The following is a 6,000-nucleotide window of genomic DNA, read 5'->3' on the forward strand; positions in this document are numbered from 1 at the left end:
CTGAACAATGAATGCCCTATGGAGGGATTATTTGCGGCATACAGAAAAAAATGCAATTGTTACCAAGAAATCGCAATATATTTTTCCTCTAGAACTCCAGAGTCAACTAGCCATGCACTAAGCTGTGTCTGTCGCAGTTGCATGGATGCACTAATACAAGTGCTAATTAGCGCACACATTTTTTCTAGATGGTCCCGCTGTCCTGAGCATGTGTTGATTGCAAAAGAGACCGGTACCCCCCACTCCTCTGTGGATTTAGTATGTTGCAGTTGGTTATGGAGCACCAAGGGGCATGATTTTGTACCATTTAGTGCTCTAGTACTTGAATACAGGAGCACTTTTCATTATGACCCAAAAATGCTTAGTTGGGGCAAAGTAATTGGTCAACTTTAAACTAACACAACACTTCAATCTTAAGCGAAATATAAAAAGGTATTAAAAGGGTTTTATACTGTGATGAGAGTTTCCCTTTAAGACAATATTCTGATAAAAAAAGTACCATTTCCTGCAATACCACAGCAAGCAAGTTCACATACCTCACACCAGTGGAACTGGGGATGGATAAACTCCAGCACAGCAGGCAAAGCTTGGTGATCTATGAATTCATTTTTTAAGAACAGTTACTAAGATGCTTATAGAGCCGCCTCCATATCTCTCTTGATACCAAACACACTATAACTGATTTATACAATTCTAGGTATTATATACAACACACAAGATTCTAGAGAAAACACATTGCCATTTTCTTTATACAGCACACTGTTATTTACTTATTCTCCTCCAAATTCCAAGAACTGTAACATCACACAGAATCATTGCTGGCAACAGCACCTAAAATAATATTACATGTGCCATGGGAAATAATGACATCATACAGCATAAAACACCTAGAATGATTAACTGCTGGTGTCATATCTCTAAGCACCATGGGAAGCATATGTCTTCAGGATTGTGATTAATATAAAAAATGTTTACTATAATTCTGAACAGCTAAGGCAAAAATCATAATTTTTAGATTTAGTTGGTTTATTTAACTTTTTCTTCCAGCAATATTTAGAGATTTAAAGTGATACTGACACATTCCAGATTTTTACAGGAGCGTATCAATATCACATTAAAAAATGTCCTGGCTATGGTCAAGTTTGGGGGTGGCACAAAACCTAACAAGGTTTGGGCAGTGTGGTAACTGTACTTTCCTGGACCCCCTTCAACTTATGTTACCACAACCCCATACCTTTCATGCTCACAAGGTATGATTATGCCAGAATGGTTGCCGGGGGGGGGATAAAAAGGTATTTTCTGGGCCCCCTGTGTCACACCACTAAGCTGAGGCACTGTTACATCTGTTCTGCAATGGGTCCATGCCACACCCCAAGCCCAATCACACCACTGCCATCAGCAGTAGCTGAAGAGTTCTGGATTTTCACACAGGCTAAATAAAAGGCAAGATAAGACATAAAATGTTGCTTCGTCTTTGACTTCAATAAAACAATAAGGCGCAATATTTTACCTAGTGTGCAATGTGCAATTTCCAGCACAATTAATGTTTTTTTCTCATAATGCACCATTTTCTCCCACAATTCTGGCATCATTGTGGACACAAATGGGCAATTCTATTGACACAATTGCACTGCACTTACCATAGTTGTGTCTGATTCACCAAAATAGACACAATTGTTTGTTTGCTTTATTGCTAACCTGGTACAGTTGAACCTGGCATCATATCCAGTGTTCAGCATTCTAGTGATATGTGTTCCATATTCTTTTGGCCTGCGCAGGAGTTGGTGGTAGCTCCAGGGTTCCACTGTTTCAACAGCAGCTGATTTGGAATGGAAGGCAGGAAAGACTGAGCAACACAGAGTGCTACTATATGGAAGTGCAAAGAGTGCATTTGATTCACTGTGCTTACAAGTTACTGCTGCTGTAGGTAGGAGACAGGCAGTGGGCAGTTGTCTTTAGAAGGTGCAAGAGATGTCCTGGCAAGCTTCCAAGGGCTGATTCCTCAGTAAGTTATGGCCTCGTAGTTACATTAAGATGGATGAATATTTTCAGGGATATGCAAGTGTCTGTAATGACCATTTAGGGCAGTGATGAACAGCAGACAGCACATTTATACTCTGCACTATTTGTTAAATCAGCTCTTCTACTCACCGGAGTTTCTTGCTTTCTTTACTGGCCTAAAAGGCACAAAAAGAGGTTGTGGGAGCACTCCAAGGCTAAATAAAGTAGACAAATACAATGGAAGTGCAACTGATCTGGCCAAATTAACTACAAACATACAGAAAGACAAAAGGGATTGATCAATGCACATTCCCTGGTCCCCTGTTTCATAAGTAAATTGTCTATTTGTTTCATGCTAGTGCATACAGTATATTGACAAGAAACAGGGGTTTTTAGTTACAAAATTATGATCATAAGATTGGTAAGCCACCATACCACGTCAAGGTAAACCCCGTATGGTGGTCCTATCTATTTACCTCTGGTCATATTTTTCAAAGGCTGGCACTCCCGTGCACTATTGCCATTCTTGACCTGGGGGCTGGTTTGAATCAGAGGGCTTAGTCACTCCCAAGCCTTTTGCCTTTATAGAGAGAGATTGCCTGGTTCCCCAGACCAAATCCTCCCCCGCTTGCGGCTTGTAGAGGAGAAGACTGCCCATTAACCAACACCCATTCTTTTTAAAGGCATAAGACCACCATTAAAGGGACGGGTGTGGGGGTGCTGAACCCACATGGAAGTTTGGCCATTCTTCCTGCAGAATTAAATCTGCTAAAATACATAAATACACAAAAAGAGGTTGTGGGAGCACTCCAAGGCTAAATAAAGTATACAAATACAATGGAAGTGCAACTGATCTGGCCAAATTAACTACAAACATACAGAAAGACAAAAGGGATTGATCAATGCACATTCCCTGGTCCCCTGTTTCATAAGTAAATTGTCTATTAGTTTCATGCTAGTGCATACAGTATATTGACAAGAAACAGGGGTTTTTAGTTACAAAATTATGATCATAAGATTGGTAAGCCACCATACCACGTCAAGGTAAACCCCGTATGGTGGTCCTATCTATTTACCTCTGGTCATATTTTTCAAAGGCTGGCACTCCCATGCACTATTGCCATTCTTGACCTGGGGGCTGGTTTGAATCAGAGGGCTTTGATCAATCCCTTTTGTCTTTCTTTACTGGCCAACAGAGAATCTTGCACTCCCTTAATGTTATTTTCTACAAGCTGTGCCTTTCTTGCTCCAGTCCACGCACCATGCACATCTTCCCTGTTTCCTTGCCTTTCTGGACAGTGCATTGCACTTGGGACCTGAGTCACGCTGTACCATAGTTTTACTCTGTGAGCACTGAGGCACGAGAGAAATGGTACATATAGTATTTAGTTGTCAAAATAAGATTTAAAGCAATAATAATACATCATTTTTACATGCACCCAAAAAGAACAGTGATCATGATCCTTACCTTGGTTTTATGTTCTCTTCTTACCAAGTACATTTTCTTTACAAATTATTAATGTACGGTATGCGGGAGGATAAATGTACAGGGAATTAATTTGCCCAAGCCAGTTTTGTAAAGCCCAAATAATGGGGGTACAGAATTAGGTGCCTGTGTATTTTGGCACCTTCTTCTGTAGCCTCCTCACTTATTCACTTTTACTAACTCAGTCTTGGGTAAAAGAAAAAATACCCCCTTTTTGACATGAGCTGATCTGAAAATCAGCCGATTTATAAAAATTTGAGTTTAAGTTTCTTTTACAATTCAATTAGTTTGTATTTATTAAAGAAAAAATCTGAAAAAAGTCGCCAAAAAAAACTAGACAAGTAAAAGCTGGTGACAATCAATAGAAGTCAATGAGAATTCTCATCAGTGCACAACATTTTATCTGCAACAAAACACGCTCAGGAATATTCTGTAACGCTTTTTTCTTAAATAAGCTAGTGTTCAAGAAGAAAAGTCACGCAAGTTTTGTTGGCATTTTTTTTCGCAAACTCGAATTTTGGAAATATTGCCCAACCCCCCTTATAGTTACAATACTTACAGTGCAGTTAAACACCTCTCGTTTTTATTGTGAAGTGATGGATTCTGGGACTTTGAGTTCCTCTGTTTTCTATAGAATTAGTGCACCACCCACTATAAAAAGAAGAGGAACCTCAAGTCCAGGCTCCGTCAATTTACAATAAAACTAGGTGGGGGGGGGGGGGGGGCTATGACATGACGATGGTAACTGGTCCCAGTGAGCACAGAGACAGAGTAACATGGTTTGCTTTCTGTGGAATCAGGTACGAAAAACAAATACAGTTGTATTTATTGTTGGCAGTTGAGATAGTGTTCTACATAAGACCAAATGAATAAGCAAGTGTCAGAAAGACCAAACATTTTTGACTTATAGAAAAAGTATGTATTATTATCACATTATGGTGTGTTTGTGGGCTACATTGAAGAAAAAAATGTGTTTGTGTGCTCAGATAGTTCACAGTATTTATAGCAACTTGCACGCAAGGAGTTTACAAGGAATCCATTAAAGCCCCCCCCATACCCAGTTGCACAACATCTATTTGTATGTAGATTATAACACATGAGTAATTTGATTACATTGGACATTGATGTTCCCCTAATGGAGAAGAGCAAGTGCAAAAGCTTCTGGGGGATTTCTGTTACAGGAAAGGACACTTATTTGCTAAACAATTTAATATGATTGGATGGACTGGAAAAACATGGCTTTTTCCCAAGAGCTCTTTTGTAATCACATATGGAAAACATCTGGGTATAGTGAAAGCTGAAACTACATTTTTCATGGTTGAGGTTTATATCAAAGAAAGTAATTTTAAGTATATAGTTTGAGTATATAGTTATTATTTATAGGTATCATTTGGACAAGTTAAAGGGGATGTAAACCCTACTGCACTACTCAGCCAAACATTACTCAGTTGTTGTTGGACTACAAATCCCAGAATAATGTAACATATAATGAAGGTAAAAGAATGCTGGAAGCTGTAGTCCAATGATAATCCCAGGTGATCTGTGTAAATCTGGCTCCCTGTACTTTGTTCCTGCACTTGGGGTTGGAAGCTTAAAGCAGTTTTCCAGCACTGAACAACTCTGTCCTTTAGCCCCATGTCTGATTCCAGTGTCATATAAGGAAAGGAAACAAATGATATAATTATCTCTATATGTACGATAACAGCAAGATGCCTGACATAGTACTGGGAATCAGCATTCTCACTGGTCAATTCTTTTGTATTTATAATGAGGTTTTTATCAGTAGAACTCTTATTGGTGAAATTTCTTTCATCTACAGTTAGGATTTTTGGCAACTCCTATAGCAAAACTATGGGACACATCATGGCTTAGTTTACAATACCTTTAAGTGACTGACTAATGCCTAGGAGATATTCTAGATATACACAGCAGAGTAATCATAAAGACTGTAATATTTATGTCATTAGCAATTTATGTGTGCAATGCATTAAATGCATTTCTTAAAATTTGTAACGCTGATAAAATTTTAAATAGTTCAGCTATCTCAGTAGGAGTTACATTAGATACTGTGCCACACTGGGCACTATGGCAATAAAATAATTTTATTATTGAATTTAAATAATGCACTGTTCCAACTATATATATGTAACAGTAGGTTTCTCTCTGAGAACAACCGCAGTACCGGCGGAGACACCTTGAGGTATTTATGCTGGAACATATTCTGGTGAGTGTGGATCACTATATATACAGTTAGGTGATCATCCACCACTGTTGTTTTCCGTGAATGTCCAGGTCTTTTTGCGTTGCCGAGTTCACCAGTGCTTGCTCTCTTTCTCAATATGTACCAAACTGTAGATTTTGCCACTCCTATTATTGTAGCAATTTCTCAGATGGGTTTTTTCTGTTTCCGCAGCTTAAGGATGGTTTCTTTCACCTGCATGGAGAGCTCCTTTGACCGCATGTTGTCTGTTCACAGCAAAATCTTCCACATGTAACCACCACACCTCAAATCA

This window comes from Xenopus tropicalis, chromosome 6, assembly GCF_000004195.4.
Source record: "Xenopus tropicalis strain Nigerian chromosome 6, UCB_Xtro_10.0, whole genome shotgun sequence".
NCBI lineage: Eukaryota > Metazoa > Chordata > Amphibia > Anura > Pipidae > Xenopus > Xenopus tropicalis.